This window comes from Schistocerca gregaria, chromosome 2, assembly GCF_023897955.1.
Source record: "Schistocerca gregaria isolate iqSchGreg1 chromosome 2, iqSchGreg1.2, whole genome shotgun sequence".
Taxonomy (NCBI): Eukaryota; Metazoa; Arthropoda; class Insecta; order Orthoptera; family Acrididae; genus Schistocerca; species Schistocerca gregaria.
The window spans coordinates 728,672,066-728,699,165 of record NC_064921.1 but is presented as its reverse complement, the minus strand read 5'-3'; the positions used below and the strand labels follow the sequence as shown (position 1 = coordinate 728,699,165).

Sequence of the window (27,100 nt, the reverse complement as noted above, 5' to 3'; positions counted from 1 at the left end):
TAGATGTGAAAGAATGGGGAAAGAAACTGGCAGTGTGCTTTCCAAAGGAACCATCTCAGAATTTGACAACATCTAATTTTTTCAATATTTTGTTTTGATAAACAGGGTGGCTGCCACTTTTTCCTTTGCATAAACTTCCTGTTTCTTCAGACTGTTGATGCCATTTGTGAATTTTGTATCAGGAGATACTTCATTGTATTTCTGACAAAATCTTCTCTGGCCTGTAATGACAGAATGATATGTCTTAAATTCCAAAATGTAGGCTGCCTTCTGTAGGGGACATCCAATTTTCAATTATTATACAAAACTTTTCACATATGCATCACTGTGCATGCACTGGCTTCTGATTCACTGCACTTGGACAACAGCCAAAATTTTGAACTTTCTTTTACATTCTCTGTAATTCTTATGAACATATCACTTTTCATCAGATATTTATAGTTGTTTGTAATTGTTATATTCGTATTGGCATGTCCCCCTTTTTTTGCAACTGGTATCCCACAGCTCATACGTATTTGAAGAATGTCCTTTTTCAGAACCATTGAGAGCTGCTGATGAAATAAAACCAGATAATAATAATAATAATAATAAAAACAATAACAATAATTACCTTCTGCCAAGCCTCTGTATTCAGGGCATTCTCCTTGGGCACACCATGATGCTTCATTATTTCACCGATGTGGTTTTTCCAAGAACATCATGGTCTGCCACATTTATGTCTGCCACGTGGTTTCCATTCAGAAATTTTCTTTGGTCACTGATCTATTGTCCTTAACAAATGCCCATACCAGTTAAATGATTTTCTTTCAAATTTACCTCCATTCTAGCTCTTACTGAATCATTAGTTTTTTCCTCGGTTCTTGGTATTCTGGCACTCCTTTGTAAATAATCCATTGCCACAATTACTAGCTTTCTTTTGAAGCCACCATTTGAAATCCACAGTTCTGATCCATACTATATGACAGGTTCAACCATTAGTCTAAACACTCATTTCTTATTATTGTTAATAATGTTCTTGTTCCATCAAAAGAATTTATACAGCCTATTTCTTTTCTGCTTCATTATATTCTGTGTTTTATTCCTGTGTTACCAGTCCACTTTTGTCAACAGATTCCCCTAGCTATTTCAGTTTTTCTACCTGTCTCAAAATGGCTCCATCATTTATGTGTATTTGAAATCTAGTGTCACTATTCACAATCAGATATTTGGTTTTTTGTTAGACTCATTTGTAGCCCCCATTTGTCATATTACTGAAAAACTCAGTATTGTATATATCTTCAGCTAGAATAGCTTGATCATCAGCAAAATGTAACGAAAACACCTGTACATTATTAATAAAGCAAACAATGGAAAATATAGGATGGAATGTAACAATATTAGAGAAGGAAATTTGCTACTCACCATATAGTGGAGATACTGAGTTGTGATAGACACAACAAAAAGATTCACACAATTGTAGCTTTTGGCCATTAAGGCCTTTGACAGCAACAGAAACACATACACACATGCCCAAACATACACTCACACAAACGCAACTTGTACTACACACGTCTGCACACATGTATGTATGCGTGTCTATTGCTGACAAAGGCCTTAATGGCTGAAAGCTACAACTGTGTGAATCTTTTTGTTGTGCCTATCACGACTCACATCTCTGCTATATGGGGAGTAACAACTTTCCTTCTCTAATATTGTTTCATTATTAATAATGATTCCCATTCCTCCACAGCTGTTCTTCCATTTTTGGAGAGCAACTTCAAAGTATAAACTGAACAAAATGCATGAGATACTCAGCCCTTTTGCGAAATTACTAGCTTCCGATACTTTTGGCCCTTATTTAATCTGTATGTTACTATCTTTGTACATTTAAATAATGACCTGTATAGTGGAGATGCTGAGTTGTAATAGACACAACAAAAAGATTCATACAATTGTAGCTTTTGGCCATTAAGGCCTTTGTCAGCAATAGAAACACATACACACATGTCCAAACACACACTCACACAAACGCAACTTGTCTCGTAAAAGATGGTCATTCATATTTACATTTCTTCATAACTTCTCACAGTTTTGCTCTTGCAACCTTATCATAAACTTCTGCTGAATTGTACTAGGAAAAGTGTAACTCCTTCAGTACTAGCATAAATTTCTCCAATAGTTATTGTAAAATAGGGAGATTATCTGTGCTGGATCTGTTATATCTGAACACACTCTGGGCTTCTTCAATATGGTGTCCACCATTCCACCACATTTGCTCATGCATAATTTCACCAAATAAGCAGCTCATTATCCAGGTCACGTTAACACCTCTGCAGCAGTTATTGTTCCTTCTATTCCTCATCACCAAATTACATAAAAATTTACATCAGTCTGTATGGTATTGTTCTTATTGTGACACTAAAAGATTAAATAAAAAAGGCATCCTGGAGCACTGAAAGCACCACACTGTGCAGTGCACTCCTGACAAGGTGGTTCGAACACAAATGTCAACAGCAGCTCTTGGTGGCTTTTAAACACAATTTGCAATGCTAGTATGGTGTCTCACCATTGTCCCACGTGGTTTGGTACTTCTGGGTTGGTTATCTAATTTAAAGTTATGTTGGTCCAATTTTCCTTGGTAATCTTATCAATTGTTAATGTTTCTATCTTATTGTGCCTGTGACACTATGCAACCTAAGTATTCTTGAATCTAACCAGAAAACTATGACTACTTTAAACTATTTTTTCTTATAAGACTTTTAACTAAAAATTTTCCTTTTGGTAGTTATAAGAATACTGTTGATTTATCTGTATCTGACTATTAGGCAGACAAGATCAGTTGCAGAGTTCTGGTACCTGTAGGCTCAGCTGTGGGTCTGGAGGAATTACCTACTTTGTAGCATGCATACTTTTGCAATGGATTTGCAAGTCCAAATATTGATGGAAACTTATACCATTTGCCTGAGTCTGTGTTCACAAGCTAAACTTCTGATAAATTTCTTTACTGGCGAGGGAAGGATATTGAAAAGACAGTCTGCCACTTTTGTTTCACAAGCCCTTTTGGCAGCCACTTTTGCCTCAAAGCCCTTTTGGCAGATGGTGATTTCACTTTTGTTGCTCTCCTTTTACACCTCATTCAGCAAAAGGGGGACCTCACCTTGAGACAATGTAAGTGTAATCACAAAAGATGTAGGAATATAAAGGGAAAAAGGAAGGTCCACCTTCATGGACTTTTTGCCTTCAGCCTTCATAAATTTCCCCCACTTCTTACATACAATAAACCATGTCTGAAAGATTGGCATTAAAATACCACACTAAGTTTGGTATGTAGGTTCAAACTTTTAACTGAATCAACCTTATTTTCCTATATTTTAAAAAGGCAGCCATACGAAAAGTGAATACAAATACTGTAATTTTTTCAGGCTAGTCTATAATATTAATTCAAGAGCAAGGTATTAACACAAATTTAAATCTGAAAGTCTACATTTGTCTTTAATGTACATTATCACAACCAAGACACCCACCTCAACAGGACAAGTTTATATGCCTACTAGCTCTGCAAGTGATAAACAGGTGTATCACGAGATAAAACACATTATTCAAATATTTAAGGGAAACAAAGGTTTAACTGTGATGGGAAACAGTAATTCAACAGCAAGAAAAGGAGAATAAGGACTGGGGGACAGGAATGAAAGGGGGACACTATATGGTGCAGTTTTGCACAGAGCACAATTTAATAATTGCTAACACAATAGTTTACGAATTGTGAAAGAAGGCTGTATGTGAGGATGAAACCTGGAGAAACATGTTCCAAGTACATGATATACTGGTAAAACAGTGATTTCAAGACTAGATTTTAAATGAACAACAGTTCCAGGAGCTGATGTGGTCTCTGACTATAATTTATTGGTGATGAACTGCAAATTGAAACGCCAGAAATTGCAGTAAAGTAAGAAATTAAGGAGATAAGAAGGAAGTAACATTAAATGGTTTAACATCCAATCAGCATCAAAGGCATTAGAGACAGAAGAACAAACAAACTGGATAAACTTTAAGAACGTTAGTTTCAAAGGAAACATTAGGCAAACATTGACTGAAACTGGGAAAGGAATACAAAACAAGATGAAAGAGTAGCTGCAAGAGAGCAAAGGGAGCATAGGATCAAATACGCAAAATGCCAAGGCCCAGTATAAATCCTTGGATAACACTTGTAATACTGAATGCAATTAACAAAAGGGGAAAATATGAAACTGCAGCAAGTGATGCGAGTAAAAGGGAATACATACCAACTTGTTTGAAAAATGTGATTAATATCTACACCTACTTCTATACACGACAAGCTACTTTAATAGATTGTGGTGGAGAATACTGTGTGTACCACTGTCACTTTCCCCTTTCCTGCTGCTGTCACAAATGTTCACAAGATGAATGATTGCTGGTCAACCTCCTTATGAGCTTGAACCTCTTTTACTTTATCTTCATGGTCTTTTCACAATATATGTATTGGTTCTCTCTTCTACGAACGTACTCTCTCGGCACTTTAATAGTAAATGTGATGCACAACACCTCCCTTGCAGCGTCTACTGCTGGAGCTGGCTGAGCACTCTGTAACACTTTAAAACTTGCTAACTGAACCTGTAATGAAACACACTGCTCTTTATCTGTTTTTAGCTATTTCTTTTATCAATTCTATCGGGTATAGAGCCCAGACTGACAAGCAATATTCAAATACTGCTTGAAAGAGGGTTTGGTAAGCTACTTTCTTTGTGGATGGGCTACATTTCCTGAGAACTCTTCTAAAGAACCTGTCTGGCATTTGCCTTACATGCGATTAGTTGTAAGTGGTTGCTCCACTTTAAATCAAACCATACACACACTCCTAGATATTTTATAGATGTTTCTCCTTCCAGTGATTATTCTGGAATTTTGTAATCATACAATAATGGCCACAAAATGGCTAGTGGTGAAACATACAATTAGCATGCACTAACTCAAAATGAACAAATACTGCCTGTATGGATATGGAAATCAATCATAAGATTAAAATTACTGACTTGCTGACCATTTTGATTGCAAAAATTGACTTTATTGATTTGGAGATAAAAAAGAACAGACAAAATACTGACTCAAATTTCTCATTAGAAAAAAGGGCCAAAGTAATTTTTTTGATCTGACCTCCCCATCCCTATCACTAGCCAGCTCACACCTATTTATAATTTTAAATGTAACCAACATATAAAATTATAATAAACTTACGTACAATAATAGTAAAAAATAATCAGTACATGAATTGAAACTGCTATCAAATGTAATCCACACTCCCATTTTAAAAATTAAAATCATAAAAAAGAGTTTGATCGTGCATCATGCTAAATTTACTTTACACAACAATAGATGTATACATGAACTAGTAAAACTACAATAATTCATTCCTCCAGGAATAATAACAAGGTCAATGGCTAGGCTGTGGATCTAATTTTTTGTTGAGTCAGTGACATGACCACAAAATGCATCAAGGTAAAACATTGATGATAGTTCGGGAAGCCCACCACGATAGGGATCCCATATGTTTCAGTGCCAGTCAAGAATTAAAGTTTCAGTCTCCCATTCCTTCTCTTAATTTTGAACAATGAAATCATCAGAGAACAGCTTTTAGTTTTTCGGGGTCTTGGGGCTTGTCTTCCAGTTGAAGATTAAGAAAGGTGCAAGTTTGCACCCATCTGCTGTGATTGTCAGCATTGCAGTTATGGGTTGTTTTTCACATTCTGATGTTTTGATGGTTTCTTCTTTTGTCCCGTTGTCAACAATTGTGCAATTACATGGTATAGCAAACCAAATTGGTGTCCCATCAGTGTTGCCTGTTTGGCCCATCAAAAAATTATTGTCTTTCCTAAGAGCGATGACCTACTGCTGAAGTTTTTGAAGTAAAACTCAAAATTCTGTGGAAGCTTTTGGCATACTGTTATATGGCGTCATAGAGATAAGCCTGCCTACTTCATAAAGTGATCATCCCATTCATGGCTAGCCTGAAATTCTTGCCTTGGTGTACTATCAGCCATCTCTTTTGCTTTGTTTCTTATGGTGTCACTCATCACAGGTTGCCCACTCTTCCTCCTTTCATGACTGGATTACAAAACTTTTACTTTAGTCCATGAACCCATGCGAATTGTAAATGGTTGCGGAAACACACTTGACCTCTTAGCCACAAACAATCCACAGCTAATAGAGAGCATCATGACTGATACAGGGATTAGTGATCACAAGGTCGTTGTAGCTAGGCTCAATACCGTTTCTTCCAAATCCACCGAAACAAAGGCAAAATAATTTTATTTAAAAAAGCGGATAAAGTGTCACTAGAAGCCTTCCTAAGAGACAATCTCCATTCCTTCCGAACTGTCTATGCAAATCTAGACGAGATGTGGCTCAAATTCAAAGATAGAGTAGCAACAGCAATTGTGAGATTCATACCTCATAAACTGGTAAGAGATGGAAGTGATCCCCCATGGTACACAAAACAGGTCCGAACACTGTTGCAGAGGCAACGGAAAAAGCATGCAAAGTTCAGAAGAACACGAAATCCCGAAGACTGGCTAAAATTTACAGACGCGCAAAATTTGGCACGGACTTCAGTGCCAATGTCTTTAATAGGTTCCACAACAAAACATTGTCTCAAAATTTGGTAGAAAATCCGAAGAAATTCTGGACGTATGTAAAGTACACAAGTGACAAGACGCAGTCAATACCTTCGCTGCGCAGTGGTACTGTTACCGATGACTTTGCCACTAAAGCGGAGTTATTGAACGCAGTTTTCCGAAATTCCTTCACCAGGGAAGATGAATGGAATATTCCAGAATTTGAAACACGAACAGCTGCTAGCATGAGTTTCTTAGAAGTAGATACCTTAGGGGTTGCGAAGCAACTCAAATCGTTTGATACAGGCAAGTCTCCAGGTCTAGATTGTATACCGATTAGGTTCCTTTCAGATTATGCTGATACAATAGCTCCCTACTTAGCAATCATATACAACCACTCGCTCACCGATGGATCTGTACCTACAGATTGGAAAATTGCGCAGGTCACACCAGTGTTTATGAAGGGTTGTAGGAGTAATCCATCGAACTACAGACCTATACCATTGACGTCGGTTTGCAGTAGGGTTTTGGAGCATATACTGTATTCAAACATTATAAATCACCTCAAAGAGAATGATCTATTGATACATAATCAGCATGGTTTCAGAAAATATCGTTCTTGTGCAACGCAGCTAGCTCTTTATTCACACAAAGTAATGGCCACTATCGACAGGGGATTCCGTATTTCTAGATTTCTGGAAAGCTTTTGACACTGTTCCTCACAAGCAACTTCTAATGAATCTGCGGGCCTACAGGGTATCGTCTCAGTTGTGCGACTGGATTCGTGATTTCCTGTCAGGAAGGTCGCAGGTCGTAGTAATGACGGCAAATCATCGAGTAATACTGAAGTGATATCAGGTGTTCCCCAGGGAAGCGTCCTGGGACCTCTGCTGTTCCTGATCTATATAAATGACCTGGGTGACAATCTGAGCAGTTCTCTTAGGTTGTTCACAGATGATGCTGTAATTTACCGTCTAGTAAGGTCATCCAAAGACCAGTATCAGTTGCAAAGCAATTTAGGAAAGATTGCTGTATGGTGTGGCAGGTGGCAGTTGACGTTAAATAACGAAAAATGTGAGGTGATTCACATAAGTTCCAAAAGAAATCCGTTGGAATTTGATTACCCGATAAATAGTACAATTCTCAAGGCTGTCAATTCAACTAAGTACCTGGGTGTCAAAATTACGAACAACTTCAGTTGGAAAGACCACATACAAAATATTGTGGGGAGGGCGAGCCAAAGGTTTCATTTCATTGGCAGGACACTTTGAAGATGCAACAAGTCCACTAAAGAGACAGCTTACACTACACTCGTTCGTCCTCTGTTAGAATATTGCTGCGCGGTTTGGGATCCTTACCAGGTGGGATTGACGGAGGCTATCGAAAGGGTGCAAAAAAGGGCAGCTCGTTTTGTATTATCATGTAATAGGGGAGAGTGTGTGGCAGATATGATACGCGAGTTGGGATGGAAGTCATTAAAGCAAAGACGTTTTTTGTCGCGGCGAGATCTATTTACGAAATTTCAGTCACCAACTTTCTCTTCTGAATGGGAAAATATTTTGTTGAGCCCAACCTACATAGGTAGGAATGATCATCAAAATACAATAAGTGAAATCAGAGCTCGAACAGAAAGGTTTAGGTGTTCGTTTTTCCCGCGCGCTGTTCGGGAGTGGAATGGTAGAGAGATAGTATGATTGCGGTTCGATGAACCCTCTACCAAGCACTTAAATGTGAATTGCAGAGTAATCATGTAGATGTAGATATAGTTGTCCAGCTTTGCAATGGACAGTGAATTTCATTTTGTAGAGGTAGTCACAAATAATGTCAATTTCTGTTTCTTCCATAAGCAAATGTTACTCTCAGTCACTTTCAACCCTCATCCTGCCCTCCTGTTAACTGTATTTTTCAGCATAAAGAATTATATTACACTTGAATGTAACATCATATGATGTTCGTCTCTGCTTGCCTTCTCTTTAGCGACTACCTAATGCAAACCCACTACCTATTAACAGGCCAATAATAATGTCAGAAAGTTGAGAATTACAACAATGCATTGTGGTGTAAGGAACAATACCTAAATTTCAGTGACTTTGCCAGTGAGAATGGATTCAAGTTTGGACTTGAATGTAATACACCATCAAATCGTATGCACACTACAGTGTTGAATACTGTATATGGTAAAAAAAATGTGTGCATTAGATTTGCATAAATTCAGTATATCTAAAATTAAAATCAAGTTTAAGGCGCAGATGAACCATAAAATTTTCAGAGTAATATAAAAAAAAATATTTAAAAGTTTTAATTTTTAAATATAATGTAGAAAATCATCTATTCATGTTTCCAAAGTTGGGTGCTTGTTTTGTTTTTCCTTCTTTGGGGAGAAAATACAATATGTCATTTTCACTTATCAACTGCTTGCTGTACCTGTTCTAATTCTCTACTTCTTGTTTCCTAGTTTCATAACACTCTTCAACATTACTTGAGCCACACTAATTTCCACCAAGTTCTTTTTATGTATTGCTTCTTTTAAGCACTTGTTTGCATCATCCAGCAATCTGTAAACATTCATTCTTTTCTCTTTTTCTAACTCTTTTAGTTTCTTTAATACCTGTTTACCATGTTCAGTGTTTACTTTTCCTTTTTCTAACTCAACCCTCATACTTGCTTGAAAGACCCTTTGTTTCCTCACCTACTCTCTTCGTACCTCCACAGTACTGCTTGTATCTGACATGAGGTATGCATGCCAGCTGAAGAAGTTCCTCAGTGATAACTACAAAGTGATCCTTCGCTGAAACATATTCACCACAGCATCTCTACCAGCCAATGGAACATCCAATGTCTTTCACATATATTTCTTTCGGTGTCTTCATTAGAGATGTTCCTTGACATGAGAATTCCCTTTCTACATCCATATTGCCATGCAAAAGTGCAAGTGCAACCCTCACAATTTCTGTAATGCTAGGATATTTCTTTTCTCCAGAGGTATATATCTTCTCAAAAAACTGACTCCAGTCAACTTCACCTGGATACCTGTCACTACTCTAGTTTTCTCTTCTAATGTCAATAGTTTCCATTAACCAATTAGTGCACTGGGAGAACTGAAACTAATTTCACTATGTTTTTGTATGACCCTTCTTTCAACAAGATGGCGCCGATTGGACTAGTAGGTGTAAATTGCTCCGACAAAAGTGATGATAATGAAGTGAAAGGTGGTAATAATTGTAGGCTGTGCAACAAAAAAGTAAGGAAAGGTATCCAATGCAAATGCTGTAAGTGGTGGTTTCACGAAAACTGTTGCAAAATGAACATAAAACTGATAAAAGTGGACCACTCATGGTTGTGTGATGCATGTGTAACGGAAACGTATGAGAAAAAGTATATTGACATTATTAGAGACAAAGATGCAATAATTAGAGTGTTACAAAGTGATCTTGAAGCTTTACAAGTGAAATGTGCTGCATTGGAACACAAATACAACATTTTGACGAATAATAATACTCGTCGTTCAAAAGTAAACAAAAGTAAGTGTTCTGAAACTTGTAACTTGCGTGTAAACAAGGAAGGTGCGGTGTCTAAAAATCCAGGAAGAGACGTTTCAGAAGAAAACAGTGTATTAGTAGTAGAAGAGGACCTGGGTGAAAGTGGACGCTTAGAAACAAAGACGAAATCTGCCAAGAACAATACTACTACCACACAAAAAGGAATGCAACATGGAGCCAAGGTAAAAATATTCGGAGACAGCCATGCACGTAATGTCTCAAACAGTGCTAAAGAGATCGTGAAAGTGTCTGCCATCGTTAAGCCAGGGGCTAAGTTTGGAAACGTGATTAGAAATGTAGAAACAGAATGTGCCAGTTCCAGTAAAAGTGACTGTGTTGTTCTCATAGCGGGATCGAACGACGTTTACTGTAACGAAGCCAGTGGATATATAAAAAAACTGCTCGTTATCCTGCAACTGCTGTCAACTACAAATGTAATAGTAACTAATGTACCCATGAGATTTGACCTGGCCGACTGGTCGTGTGTAAACAGTGAAATTCGGCGAACAAATCAAAAATTAAAACACTTCTGTTCGAAATTCAAAAACGTAAGACTACTTGACGTCAGCATATATGAAAAAACTTATTTCACAAAGCATGGACAGCACCTAAATCGATCTGGTAAGATGAGACTCGCATCAGATATAAACAAAGCTGTTGATGAAATATTGCGCGAAAGGAGTTGTGAAAACAAACACGTTATCGCCCTAAATGATAGCATGCAGGGAAACTAGCGAAATGGGCCAATTCCAACCGACTTTGGCCCAACATTAAAAACTCAGTGCAAGTACTGAAAACGCATGTGGAAGTGCCATTACGTAGTAAAAAAGTTAGTTTTAAAGATGCTTTAGCTGGTAATGTTTGCAGTAGTAATTTCATTATGCATTTGAACATTAGAGGTCTATCTGAAGGAATGATCAGCAAGCTTTATGATATAGAAATTTTGTTAGAAAGTATGAAACAATCTGTAAAGGTAATATGTCTAAATGAGCATTGGCTTGAACCTGAAAATATCGAACTCCTCAATAAACTTACAGGTTACAAACTAGCTACCTACTTCTGTAGGACTAATGGGTATGGTGGCTCTTGCATACTAGTGCATTCCACAATAGGCTATGAAATAAGACAGAATTTTAGCTATTTAAATGAAGAACATACATTTGAGAGTTGTTGCATTGAACTTAGAGAGTATAACATGCTAATCATCAGTATATATCGCACCCCTGGGTACCACATAAGTTCTGTATTCCTAGAAAAATTTGAGACATTGTTATATAAATTAAAAACAGGAAAAATGCATAAGAAAATAGTTATATGTGCTGATTTCAACATTGATGTAAGAACTGATGACAAATTTTCTTTACATTTAAAGAACCTGGTAGCTACATATGGGCTAAATCTAAATTTTGATCAATGCACAAGAATTACAGCAACCTCTTCAACTTGTATAGATAATGTTGTTAGCAGTTATAATTACAGTGTAAAAGAAAAATTTATTCTAGATCTAGGAGTCTCAGACCATTCAGCACTATTTGTATCACTATCAAAACTAAACCCAGCCTGCCCAACAAAAAGATGTAGGAGCTTTAGTGAAGGAAATGTAGAGGAATTTATTAAAAAACTAAACTCCACTGTGTGGTCAGTCAGCAAAGACACTTCCACAAATGAAAACTACAATAACTTTTTAACTGAATTCATGAGTGTATTCAATGAATGTTTCCCGGTTATAACAGTACAGACTAGGACTCTTAAAAATAGATCATGGATAACAAAAGGAATAAAAGTGTCTAGTGCTACAAAGAGGAAACTGCATATGGAGGCAAAAGTAAATCGAAGTCCTGAATTTCTTAAATACGTAAGCACATACAAAAAAATATTTGACAAAGTAGTTAAATTAGCAAAGCGTATTGCAAATAATAGCTATATCTCAAATGCTAAAAACAAATCAAAAGCTGTTTGGTCTGTTATAAGAAGTGAGGTCGGCAATGAAATGGAGAAAAAATGCCCCTCAAAACTAATGATAAATGGTAGAGCTGTTACAGATCCCAGTACCATTTGTGAATCCTTCAATGACTTCTTCATAAATTGTAATAAAACTACCAAGTACAAAGGGTAGTGCTGCAGAGCAAAATTGCACGGGTTTTAAATTTTCCCATGTTTCCAGCTCTGATGTTATAAAAATCATAATGTCCCTAAAAAATTTAAACTCTGTGGGTTGGGATGAGGTCCCCACTAAAATAATAAAAATAGCCTGTCATAGTATTGCGCATCCACTCTCCCTCTTAATCAACCAGTCTTTTGATGAAGGATGTTTCCCAGACCGATTAAAATATGCAGAAGTAAGGCCAATTCATAAAAAAGGCAAACAAGATGAAATGGGAAACTATAGGCCTATCTCACTATTACCAATTTTTTCAAAAATATTTGAAAGAGCAGCATGTGATCAGATGCAAAATTACAATTCATCCCACAGCATTATTTTACGCAATCAGTATGGTTTCAGGAAAGGCTGCAGCACAACTTGGGCAATAAACGAACTGGTCACAAAAGTTAGCAGATGTCTTGACGATAGACTGTGTGTATCGGGCATCTTCTGTGATCTTACCAAAGCTTTTGATACGGTAAATAATGACCTGCTTCTCCAAAAACTGACAAACTATGGTTTTCAAGGAAAATCTCTTAATTGGATGTCGTCATACTTGGCAAACAGGAAACAAAGAGTACTTGTAAACAACAGTAACAAAAAATTAGTCTCTGGCTGGAAACACACTCAGTTAGGCGTACCACAAGGTTCTATATTAGGGCCTCTACTATTTTTGTATTATATTAATGATATGCCATGCCAGGTTCAGTCCGATACCATCCTCTACGCAGATGACTCAACAGCAATAGTATGCTGCAAAACTGATAAAGACTTAATCCATCGTATTGAGCAAACACTTGGGGAAGTGGAGAAATGGGTCAAAAATAACAGCTTGAAATTAAATCTTACAAAAACAGAAATTGTTCATTTCACCACAAAACAATCGGCTCAATGTATAAATGAAATAACATACAAAGACAAAAAATTGGACACTGCAAACTGTGTCAAATTCCTTGGGGTACTAGTGAATAAGAATATGCTGTGGGGTTACCATGTAGACAGCATACTAAGTCGACTGAACAGTCTCGTATATGGCATGAATGTCCTATATAGCATTACTGATTTAGCTGTAAAGAAAACTGTATATTATGCATATTTTGTATCAGTCATAAGGTATAGTATAATTTTTTGGGGGTCTGAGAAAACAAATCTGCTCAAAGCCTTTAGGCTACAAAAAAAGATAATCCGAGCCATGGTAGGAGCAAAAAGGAGACAACACTGCAAACCTATATTTGAGAAACTAGATCTAATGTCCATACCTAGCTTATATATATATATGAGCTTCTCATATTCACAAAAAGAAACCCACAACTTTTTGAAGGCAACTGCTTCTTGCATCAGTATGAGACCAGGCATAGAGCAAGTTACATGTTACCTACCCATAGACTAACACTATATGAAAAAACTCCACATTATATGGGCATGAAATTTACAAATACTATCTGGAAGGGGAAATGTGACCCACCTCTAAAATATACTGAAGGAGACTTGGAAACATATCTAAAAAATAAATGCTACTATATGGTAGAAGAATTCTTGAATGATAACCATGTAAAAATAATTGTATAGATCACCACAATATGTATTATGACAAATGTGTAAAATACTTTATTATGACAAATGTGTAAAATACCTGTATAGCAACACATGTATTATAACCTAAAATTAAGTTTATTAGTCTGTATGTAGTATAAAAACTGACAAGTCACCTATGTCGCAATCCTTGATTGTATAAGGCATGTTACGTGATAATAAAATTTGATTGATTGATTGATTGATTGACCTCATTGCAGCATCAAAGATATCACAACAAAGGTTTATATAAAGAAGACTTTCCCAAAACGTGTGTTCAAGCAGATGCTTAGTGCTTTATAGCTTGCCTGGAAGTACAGTATCCTTCTTGTGATTAGCTTCTTGAGATATTCAGTTTCTCTGGTGCTGAGCACTATGTTGCCAACAGGAAGTATTACTTATCACAAAATGATACTAAGTGGAATAGCATTAACACAAAATCAGTTCATGAGTGTTATGACAAGGTTTGTGAGCTCATTATAAATTAGATGTATTAATGGATCTCTCTTCTGAAAGAAACGTGTGAATCTTCAACATGTATGAGCACCTGCACAAGCAAACATAATTCCTGCTTTGGTAGTTTTGTCTTTTAATAGTTTAACAATTTTATTGTATTTCATAGAACTCATCAGTTGTTTCTGTGTTGGGATATGAAGTGGAGGAAGTATTTTTCAACAGCTGATCAATGTTCTAAAAGTATCTCTCCAGCTGGTTCTGATGTCAGCCATCAAAAGAAAACATTTTTCATAAACTTACAATGCAGACATTTCATATTTGATTGTACCATTTTTCTTTTGTGAAATTTCAAACTTATCTTGAGATTTGTCAAATGTCCTCATGTTGTTGATGGCCACACATCACTTAGTTAACATTCCCAATATACAGGTCAAGACTCACTTGCTGGTGCACAAGGTTGTAAACAAAACTGTAACTCAAAGCCTTCTCAATGGAATTTTCTAATTTTCCAATCTGTTTGCCACATAAAATGTTTCTTTGTTGGACACAAACTTCTTTTCATATATGTTTTTTTTAAGATTTATGATATTACATTTTACTTTGAAGGCCAAAACTGAATAATATAGACTAAAACTGTCCAACATGAAAAATAATGAGAATATTATGTAAAGGATAGATTGTTACTCACCATATACAGATGCTGAGTCACAAACAGGCACAACAAAAAGATTGCTAAACATGTTAGCCTTCGGCCAAAAGTCATTCTAAAATAGACAACACAAACATATTCATGCGACTCACACACACATGACCACTGTATCTGGCCACTGAAAAATAATGACTTTCACTGATTTTACTATTATCCTGCCTGCAGGAAAATTAAAGAAACCTTCAGAGAAAAGAGAAGCACCTCTATGGAGATAAAGAGCTTACATGGCAAACCAGTACTAACCAGAGCAGAAAAGGCTGAAAAGTGTAAGGAATATACAGAGCAGTAACATGAAGGAACCAAACTTGAACAAATATGAAAAGAAAAGAAAAAGTAAATGAAGATAAGATGGAAAATTAGACATTAAAATATGAAATTATCAGAACACTGCAAAGGAAATTAAAGTTCAGAGAGAAGAATAAAAAGTTTGAAGTTTGCCAGTGGCACTGAAATTCTGTCAGAGATAGCAAGGAACTAGGGAGAGTTAACAGTAAGAACAGTGTCTTGAAAAGAGGGTATAAAATAAATATCAACAAGATTAAGACATGGCTAACAGAATGTACTTCAATTAAACCAGGTGATGCTGTGGGGATTAAACGAGGAAACAACATATTAAAGATGTTAATGAGCTTTACCCTTTGGGCAAAGAAATAGCTGATAATGGGCAGAGTAGAGAGGACATGCAATTCAGACTGACAATGACAAGAACAGTGTTTCTGTAAAAGAGTAATATGTTGACATCGACTAGACATTTAATTGTTAGGGAATCTGTTCTGACCACATGTACGAGGGTTGACTGAAAAGTAATGCTTCCACCTTCATAACTCTTCAACAGTTGGCAGCATCGGTATGCAGCAGGTACTGGCTTGTTCTGTAGCCTCTTATCTACAGCTGTAGTTGGCGGGAAGCCTTAGCATTGAATGGTTGTGTTGTTCCAGTGTAAAGTATGGAACCCTGCGCAGACGGTTGGTCAATGCAATTTAAGCAACGTACAGTCACTGAATTCTTGACAGCAGAAGGTGTCACTCCAAAGGATATTCATCAGATAATGAAAGCAGTTTATGGTGATTGTGTTGATGTGAATACTGTGTGTCATTGGGAAAGTAAGTTTAAAGATGTTGAGGCGGGAATATCTGACATGCATGACAAACAAAGAGTTGGACGTCATGTGGCAGCAACCACTGAGTTTCACAAGCAAAATATCGACAGTTTGATTAGGAACAATCGTCTTATCACTCAGAAAGAAACTGCAAGCACAATCAGCATTTCACAAGAACATGAGTCATATTATTGCTTTGCTTGGCTATCGGAAGATCTGTGCACGATGCGTACCCCAGCTGCTGACACCTGAAATAAAAACACACAGACTTGAAATTCGCCAGGAACTTCTCTGACATTATGAGAATGAAGGTGACGCCTTTCTCCATTCAATTGTGACAGGAGACGAAACGTGGGAACACCATTACAACCCGGAGATGAAACATCAGTCTATGGAATATCGATACAAAGACACACCCCAGAAAATGAAATTCAAGGCGCAGTCCTCAGCTGGAAAAATCATGGCCATGGTGTTCTGGGATGCAGATGGTGTTATCTATGCTGATTTCCTTGATCGTGGAACAACAATAAATTCAGAGTGTTACATCACAATGCTGCAAACAATGAAATGATGGCTAGCAAGGGTCCAAATGGAAAAGGGAAATGCTTTCTTGCAGCATGACAATGCCAAACCACACACTTCATGTGCCACCATAGCAGAACTTCAGAGACTGAATCTCACCACTGTACAGCATCCTCCATACAGTCCAGATTTAGCACCGGCTGACTTCCATCTGTTCCCAATAATCAAAGATGATCTGCAGGGACATCATTACCCATCTGATGGAGACATTGAGATAATTGTGGGACTGTGATTGCATAAACAGTGTCGAGTCCTTCTGTGATGGCTTCAGAAAACATGTTCATCATCGGCAGAAATGTATCCAATTGGCTGGTGATTACGTGGAAAACTGAATATTGGCAAATAAAGATCACATTTTAAGTATTATTTCTGCATTTGATTTATTAAAATATTCCCATCCAAATGTATTAATGAAGGTGGAGGCATTACCTTTCATTCAACCCTCGTAATTGGGGTAAAGCATTGTAAGAAAGTGACATGTGAACAACAAACAGTTCAGCTAAGAAGACAGAATCAGTTTTTGAAGTGTGTCACTACAGGAGAATGCTAAAGATCAGATGTGTCGATTGTATGACAAGTGAAGAGGTACTGAAACCGGCTCAGGACTTATAGCACAACTTGAGCCAAAGAAGAGGTCAGGACATGTCCCGAGCATAAAGAATTGTCTTACTAACGGAAGGGAGTGGTTGGCCACGGGGTTGGAAGGAGGGGTAAAAATTGTAGAGAAATACCAAGGTTCAATTACAGCAAGCAGGTCCTAATGTATGTAGGTTGCACTTCTTATGCAGAGATGATATAGCCTTCTCAGGAAAGACTCTCATGGAGAGTTGCATGAAACCAGCCTTTAAACTGAAGACCACAAGAACAAGAAGTTTCACTGTAGCACAAAAATTGAAAAAACACCCAGGTTTTTTGGCATAGGTCTTGTGTGCTACTGGAATAATACAATAAAATGTGTCTTAAACAACTATGATCAACACTGTTCTGAAACTGCCACACTATAAGCTGTAACACATATCCTGTAGCCATTTACAATCATCTTGTTGGCATCTCTGTATAGAACTTTGTAGTGAATGACTCATAATAATACAAAATGTATTCATTACTCAGCTTTTGTTGACTTTGGATTTACAAAAAAGGCTCAATTATGCACAACCTAAATTTCCCACCATTTCTCCAATGATGCAAGTTCCATTACAAATAACTAAGTTATCTTCAAAAGCAAATTAATTTTTTCCTGACAACTCTTGCTATTTCATACACAAATTTTAATTGTAAACTTACTGGACACATATAGTACAACATTAACACACTTGCTGTTGTTATTGAACTAATGTACTTATTACTCTGCACAAGGGCGTCCCAGGATCTGGTGGTATGGAGTATTTTTACCATTTTGGAAGCTGAATGGTGACTTGTAAGTAGCCATAAAAAAGTTCCCCTTCTGATCTTATTAAAAACCTGCAAAATACTGACTTTTAAATCATTTTCTTGAATCAAAAACACCTATATTTTTCCTTTCCCCCTGAGAGCTAGGTGGGGGTCACGCCTCATCCCACACCCCTCCCTTGCCCCCAGGTATAGGCACCCTTAACTCTGCGCATAATCAGTAAACGAGCGTTAGTATGCATATATAAAGAAGAATTATATTAATGAATCTGTAAACAGACTCCCTACATGTCATTATGACATGTTGTGCAAGTTATCTATGTGACATAGCTAAATATGTTAAGGCTAAACCAAGCTGATATTTTGTTATCACTTGTCAATGAGTTTGCTGTCCAGCTGGCCAATGAAAAAATTTAAAACAAGGAATTTTATTAAGAGTCTGTACAATGGCATCCAGTCCTTAAATATGTTAAGTCACTGTTAATTTCCTGCAACTGCAACATTAGGGAATTATATGTTAATTCAACAATATTATATCTGTGCAGTACAGTTGCATCTGGCTCTTAGCCAGTACGCTTGTATTATCTAGTATACATTATAGCTCTGGAAAATGCTTTAATGCATTTGGTAATATCAGAAATGAAGAGGAAAAAGGGCTTGAATATCTTTCTAGAAATCTGCTCCTTGTCTGTATTACATAATGGCTTTCCAGTCAAACACAAATAACAATATTTTTATACTCCGCAAACGACTGTGAAGTGCATGCAGAGGGTACTATCTGATGAACCAGTTATTCAGGTTTTTTCCTGTTCCATTCATGTGCGGAGCCTGGGTAGAGTGACTGTTTAAATGCCTCATGATCCCTACAGGAGTGATAGTTAGGAGGTTCTAGTATGTTCCTAGAGTCATAATTTAAAGCAGGTTCTTGAAACTTTGTAAGTGGCCTTTCTTGGGATAGTTTATATCTCTAACAGTCTGTCAGTTCAGTTTCTTCAGCATCTTTGTAACACTCTCCCTTAGGTCAAACAAACATGGAACCATTTGTGCTGCTCTTCTATGTATATATTCAATATCCTCTGTTAGTCCTATTTGGTATGGGCCCACGCACTTGAACAATGTTGCAGGATGGGTTGTATGAGTGATTCCCATGCAAATGGTGGAATGACCTACAGCTCTTTACTGCTGCATATAGTATGTAATTCTGATTGGTCTGGCATGCTCATATGCATTTTTCAGTATGAGACAGGAAAAAGGGCATTCACTTATCCATCTCTTGAGGCAGAAGCCTTCTTCTTCTTCTTGCATTACGGCCTCTGTAGGATCACGGGTAGCCCCTTCTTGGATTGCATTTTTCTCTTCTTCTCCCAGAACCTCTTCATTCTTTCTCTTCTTCTCTCCCAGTCTTCTTCCGAGATCTTCAGTTTCTGTTTCTCCTGTCGGCTCCACTGGCGACACACTAATCTTTTCCTGTATTCTTCTCTGTCACTGATCTCCGGCATATTGGTCAGTGTATATTTGTTCCTCCAATTTTCCTTTCCTTCGCCCTTGATCCCCAATTCCAACCAGTCCTTCCGAAGTTCAACAACCACTTGGTTCCTGTCTTTCCCCTTGTCCTCCCTGTTGTTTCCCACACTCTCTTCGTCATTCTGTCCATGCTCATCCTAACTACATGCCCAGCAAACCTTGCCCTTTTGAATCTGATTTCCCCCTATAGTGTTCTCATGTTCCGGTACAATTCTTCCCTAGGTCTTCGCATCCACCTCTCTCTACCTCTTTTGGGACCTAGTGTTTTTCTCTCTTCTTTCTCTAGTGGTAATACCCCATTTCTTCCTTGTATCATCGTCTCAGCAGCATAATATACTACATTCCTCACCGTTGCCTTGCAGTGGCGTATTTTTGCCTCTGTGGATATATTCTTTTTATTGTATATGTCTCTCGTCATGAAGAAGGCTGACCTCATCTTCCTTATCCTCTCTGTTATTCCCTCCTTGCTCCTGTTATAAATTCTCCCAGATATTTAAATTTGTCCACCATTTGCACAGTGCCTTCCTGTGTTTCCCAGTCTGCAGTGGCATTTAATGTGGCATTTAATGTCTTTGTCTTGTTATAGGCGATCCTCAGTCTCACCTTTCTGGCTACCTTACTTAAGTTGTCGAGTTGTGTCTTTGCGTCTTCCTCCGTCTCACTTACTATTGCTATGTCATCTGCAAAGGCTAGGCACTCCACTTTAGCCCTGTTGTCCTTTTTATCCCCCACATGGGTCTTTCGTATTCCCATTTCCTCATTTATTGCTCTCCACTGCCTGATCACTTCGTCCAGTGCTATATTGAACAACAATGGTGACAATCCATCTCCCTGTTTAACACCAGTCTTGTATGCAAATTCTTCTGACAGTGCTCTCTGAATCTCACCCTTGCTTTTGTGGCTGTCAGAATTTCTTTTATGAGTTCTTGTGTAGTTCCATCAAGTCCTCTGTTCTTCAGGATCCTAACAAGAGTCTGTCTGTTGATGGAGTCATATGCCTTTGTGAAGTCCACAAAGGTTATTACTGTCTTTCTGTTTTATAAGGCCCTCTGTTCTATCAGTTGCTTCAGGATAAATATCTGTTCTATACAGCCTCTTCCCTTCCTGAATCCTGCTTGGTAGTCACCAACTGTACTTTCTACCTGTTCTTCTACTCCCCTGAGCAATAGTTTTGACAGCACCTAGTATCCGACCTCTAGTAGCGATATTCCTCTGTAGTTGTTTGTATCTCTCTTGTCCCCCTACTTATGTATTGGTACTACAATTGCATTCTTCCATCCTTCTGGCAACTTCTTTGCTCTCCATATCTGGTGAATTATGTTGGTCATGTTGTCTATTGCTTTGTTGCCTCCCCACTTTATCATCTCGGCTGCTATACCATCTTCTCCAGCTGCCTTATTATTCTTTAGATCGCTTATGGCATGTGTGCCTTCATCCCTGGTTGGAGGGTGTGGCTCTCTCTCTTCTGTGTCAGTCCCCAGTTCCAGCTCTCTTTCAGGTGGTTCACAGTTCAGCAGGTTGTGAAAATGCTCTGCAAAAATCCGACAGTTCTCCTTTGCACTAACAGCCAGCTCCCCTTTCTTATCTCTTATAAACAGTTCTCTATCCATGTATCCAATCAGACTCTTTCCGAATTTCAGGAAAAAGTGTCTGCTGTTATTTTTCCTGAAGTTGGTCTCAATCTCGTCCAGTTCCTGCTTCATCTTCTGTCTTCTGGTCCATCTTATTGTTCGGGCTGCTTCCTTTCTTGCTTCTAAGAAAACTTCCCATTTTTCCGGGTCCTTCTTGCTGCACCAGTCTCTCCAGGCTTTCCTGTGAGTCTCTACCGCTTCCTCACATTCCTTTTTCCACCACCAGTGCTTCCGTTTCTTTTCTTCCTTTCCCCATAGTTCAGCCTGTTTCGCCATATTTCAATTCATGTCGTCCCATTCATTGAATGATTCAATTCCTTCCTCATATTTGGATTGATTGTGTCTTAATTAATCTTTGTCTACCTTTATGTTTTCTGTTCTTCTATTCGACTGTGGCTGTCTGTCCCTGTTTGGAACTGTCTGTCCCTGTTTGGAACCCAAAGGCACTTAACTTTTGTAAGATAGTGATCCGATTCTATTCTTGTGTTCTTCCTGACCTTTGTGTTCATGATCTCTTTAGCATTTGTCCAGCTGATTGCTATGTGGTTAATTTGGAATTCCCCAAGGCGGGTGCATGGGTTTTCCCATGTCTCTTTCTTACACAGTTTGACCCTGAAGTGTGTTGTCATCAATCTCATTTAGTGCTCTCGACACAGTTCAATTAGTCTTTCTCCATTTTTGTTTGTCCGCTGGTGTGCAGGATACTCGCCCACTACTCCTTTATGTTGCTTCTCTATTCCAACCTGTGCATTATAATCTCCTACGAGTATCTTTACATGTCTGTATGGTATGCTTTTCAGTGTATCATCTAGCTCTTCCCAGAAACTATCTGAAACTTCCTTTTCTTTCCTGTTCTTGTCACTTGTTGGTGCATGTCCATTTATTATTGTATACTTTTTGTTCCCTGCTTGAAATGTCAGTGTTGATATCCTTTCTGACCTGCTCTTCATTTCAGTTATGCCATCCTCCTATCTCTTGACTATTGTGAACCCTGTACCACAGCATCTAGGTGCATGTCTTTCCTTTCCCACCTTAACTCCTGGTTTGCACCTCAGCAGTTTATGAATGAATACACTTTCTCCATCCCACTTAAGTCTCTTATTTTCTGTTGAGAAGTATGTTGGAGCATTACGAATATCTTTTAAATGTAAAAACACAGGCTCAATCGCTCTATGCAGATTTATATTTCTCTGTCTGGGTTGGCACCCCTGCATCCAGGTGACTAGCATGAGTTTTGGTGTTCTTGTAAAAATAAGTCATTTTAGATTATAACAACATTTAGTTTAGTACTGATTACATAGTAAATAGGTGTATTAGTATGCATTTTTAAGTGTACTATTAAAGGATTCATTTTTCTTTACGTAATATAGCAGAAAATGCAGAAAGGTCATACAGTCAGGTTATACTCGTATTTTCTGTTTACGTCTTTCCACAGCAAATCTATAGAATTTTGTTTAATTGTTCTTTGCTCTCTCCAGAAATTTAACTGTAGCATACCTCTTCATTATTTAACTCACATTTCTGGAAAGTAGCGTAAAGTTTAAGTTGTTATTTCAGAAACATTGCACTGTTGATTTTGTTTACATACAGTTGTGTATAGGCCAAATCTACATCTACATCCATACTCCGCAAGCCACCTGACGGTGTGTGGCAGAGGGAAATTTTTGGAAACATATTCTCATGTTTATCTGTAATTCAACTCACTTATTCTTAATAAACTATTATATTTATCATGAGTGAAAAGTACTTGACTTGCTGTAGAATTGCTAGTTCTGGGCTTTGGTGTAACAGGTGCTGTAGTTTTTTCCATGTGGGTGACTGTAGTGGTGTGGGAGCAGGGGAAGTAAATGAGACTCATCAGTGGTTTTGTAGGATATGTAGTAGAGATAGGAAGATACTAGAACAGGTGGGGGAAATTGCCACCCTTCAGGCTGAGTTAGACAAGGCTAGGGGAGATCTTGGCAGGTTAAGGAGGGAGAAGGGTAAAGAGAGGTGGGAAGTGGCAACTGGCAACAGGCAACAGGAGGAACAGGCCTAGAACTATGTCTGGCAGCTTCATGGTGAATGTGGAAAATATATTTGACCCTTCATTTCAGTTAGAAGCTGCTGAGCCTCAAGCAGTTGCAGGTGTAGACAGGGCACAAAAAAGTTTCAGCAGCATATTGAAAAGTAAGAGTGCAGGGAAATTAGTACAGAGAAAGAAAGTGTTATTGTTAGGTACTTTCCATGGAAGAGGAGTTGGGCAACTTTTGCAGGATGAACTAGGATGACAATACCAATTTTTTTTAACCTAGTGCTGGTCTGGAGCAGGTGACAAAGGATTTAGGATCAATTTGTAAAGATTTCACTAAGGAAGACACCATGGTTATAGTGGGTGGGCTGGGTAATAGTACTGACAGAGATCCTGGGTACAGTATAAAGTGTGGCCTGGCAAGGACTGCATCAGCATTGAAGCATACTAGTGTTGAGTTTGTATCTGTTCTTGGGCACCATGACTCAACTCATTTGAACTCTTCTGTCAGGAGAGTTAATTTGGAGTTGCAATGGCAGCTTATGTCGGGTGCAGGGTCACACATTGGTGTGGTTCCTGTTGATTCTCTCTCAATAGGTGGGATAATACTAGGCAAGGCCTCCACCTCAATAGGAAAGGGAAGTGTAAACTGGCTGGAAAAATAACAGGAAAGTTAAAGGGGGGAGGCACTGTCATAAGTGATAAAATACCAGTTGTTATAGGGTTCAGAAAAGACCCTTTTTTAGGGTATGGAGGACAGAAAGGAACCAAGTTTTAAGAGACGTTAGGACGGACACAAACCTTCAGTTTGAGAAAGAAACCAAATGACATAATTCTAGTTTATTACATAAGCATAAACAGCTGTTGGTTAAGAATTTTCAACAGTCAGCAGACATTTTAACTCTACCCAATTTTAACTCAGTTAATGTGAAGTGTCAGCTATCTTTATTGCATCAAAATATTTGAGGACTGAGAAATAAAATTGATGAAAATATAGAACTTTTAAGTGTTACAGGATTTAGGTTAGCAGCTCACTTTTGCAGAGCAGAAATGAAGAAAGGAGGAGTTGCCACATTCATCAGGAACTGTCATAAATTTAAGAACATAGACATTCATAAATTTTGCCTAGAACAGCATACAGAAGCATGTGCAACAGAAGCAGAATTTCATAAAAAATCCTTCATAATATTAATTGTATATCGAGCACCTGCAAGTAACTTTGATCTGTTCATAAACCACCTTGAAGCTGCACTGGCCCATTTAACAACCAAAAACAAAGAAACAGTGACTGCTGGTGACTTCAGTGTAGATTTCCTTAAAGACTCTCCCAATAAGAACTTATTTGAGTTAATAATACAGTCATTGAACTTAATTCCCACTGTGAAGTTCCCTACTAGGATAGCCAATTGCTCACAAACAGCCATTGATAATATCTTTATAGAAACGAACAAAATTATATTACAAAACCAATAATCAATGGCCTCTCAGACCATGACATGCAATTCCTTCTGTTAAATGTTAATACCAAACAAGATATAAAATCTGTTACATCTGAACTCAAGAGGGTAATCAATACGCCAAAAATGGATTATTTTAGAACACTCCTCAAAGACATTCACTGGACTGATGTTTACAGTACTCATGGCATAAATGAAAAATATAACACTTTTGCTAGTAAAGTGCTTACCTTATTTGAACATTGTTTTCCCCCAAAAGAAGCCATGGATTACTCAAAGGAATAGAGGTATCTTGTAAAAGAAAAAGAAAACTGTATCTGTCAATCCGAAACAGTTCTGACGTTGATGCTACAGCATATTACAAGAAATACTGTAAGTATTAAAGACTGTAATATGGACATCAAAGCAAATATATTACAAGGAAAAGATAGTCATATCAGACAGCAAAATAAGGACAATATGGGATGTAGTGAAGGAGGAGACCAGTAGAACCAGACATGGAGAAGGGCAAACAGTATTGAGAGTAAATGATACATTGGTGACAGATGTGTATGGTGTTGCAGAACTATTTAACAAATATTTTATAACTGTCACTGAAAAGATGGAGTTGTCAGGTTCTGTAGATGCTGCCATGGGATGCCTCAGACCAGATATTTCAATTAATTTCCGTAATATGAATTTGACCTTCACTACCCCAGCAGAAGTAATGTCAATCATAAAATCTTTAAAATCAAAAACATCAAGTGGGTATGATGAAATATCAACAAAGTTAATTAAAGAATGTTATTCTGAGTTAAGTAACATGTTAAGCTATCTGTGTAACCAGTCATTTGTCAGTGAAATACTTCCTGAATGGTTGAAATATGCTGAAGTTAAGCCACTGTTTAAGAAGGGAGATAAAGAAATAGTGTCAAATTTCTGTTCAATTTCACTTTTACCAGCATTCTCAAAAATTTTAGGAAAGGTAATGTACAATCGGCTTTATAACCATATTATCACAAATAACATACTGTCAAAGTCACAGTTCAGGTTTCTAAAGGGTTTTGATGTTGAGAAGGTTATCTATACTTACAGTAAAATGTACTTAATTCATTAGACAAAAAATTTGAGGCAATTTTGGTGTATATTGTGATCTGTCAAAGGCATTTGACTGTGTAAATCACAATATACTTTTAAGTAAAAATGGTGTAACAGGAAATGCTGCAAAATGGTTCAAATCTCATATCTCTGGCAGGAATCAAAAGGGTGTTATTAGGAAAGAGACATGTATTAAGCTATCAGGCATTATCCAACTGGGAACTAATTACATGTGGGATCCCACAACGTTCCATCTTAGGGCCCTTACTTTTTCATGTGTATATCAATGACCTTTCATCAGTAACATTACCAGATGCCAAGTTCGTTTTGTTTGCTGCTGATACAAACATTGCAATAAATAGCATATCAAGTGAAGTCTTAGAAAGATAAGCTAATAAAGTATTTGTGGACATTAATCACTGGTTCCTAGCCAATTCTTTGTCATTAAACTTTGAAAATACACAATACATGCAGTTCAGAAGTTGTAAGGGGTATCCCATGAGTATATGCCTAACATATGATGACAGGCAGATAGAAGAAGTGGACAGTGTTAAATTCTTGGGATTATAGCTTGATAATAAATTCAACTGGGAGGAGCATTTGCAATGCAAATTCTGTCAGACATAGGGGATATAAAAATTAAAAAGCTGGCATACTATGCTTACTTTTACTCCATAATGTCATATGGGATTATTTTTTGGGGTAAGTCACCAAGCCAAGCTAAAGTTTTCCAGGCACAAAAATGTGCAATAGGAGTAATATGTAGTGTGAAGTCATGAACATCCTGCAAAGGCCTGTTTAGAGAACTAGGGATACTAACTACTGCTTTCCAATGTATTTATTCCGTAATGAAATTCATCATTAAAATATATCACTTTTTCAAACCAACAGCTCAGTTTATGGAATCAATAATAGAAATAAGAAAAATCTTCACAAGGATTTAAAGTCACTTACTCTTGAAAGAGTAAGGTAGGAGACGGATACTGGCAGAAGTAAAGCTGTGAGTACCGATCGTGAGTCGTGCTTCGGTAGCTCAGTTGGTAGAGCACTTGCCCGCGAAAGGCAAAGGTCCCGAGTTCGAGTCTCGGTCGGGCACACAGTTTTAATCTGCCAGGAAGTTTCATATCAGCACACACTCTGCTGCAGAGTGAAAATCTCATTCTGGAAACATCCCCCAGGCTGTGGCTAAGCCATGTCTCCACAGTATCCTTTCTATCAGGAGTGCTAGTTCTGCATGTTTTGCAGAAGAGCTTCTGTAAAGTTTGGAAGGTAGGAGACGGATACTGGCAGAAGTAAAGCT

General features: G+C 37.7%; 1 protein-coding gene across 1 annotated transcript in view; it reads right to left on the bottom strand.

Annotated features, from left to right (window-relative positions):
- The window catches only part of LOC126334860 (zinc finger-containing ubiquitin peptidase 1-like), a 334,584-nt gene that overhangs the window by 75,376 nt on the left and 232,108 nt on the right, over positions 1-27,100 (bottom strand). The gene's annotated exons all lie outside the window — the stretch shown is intronic.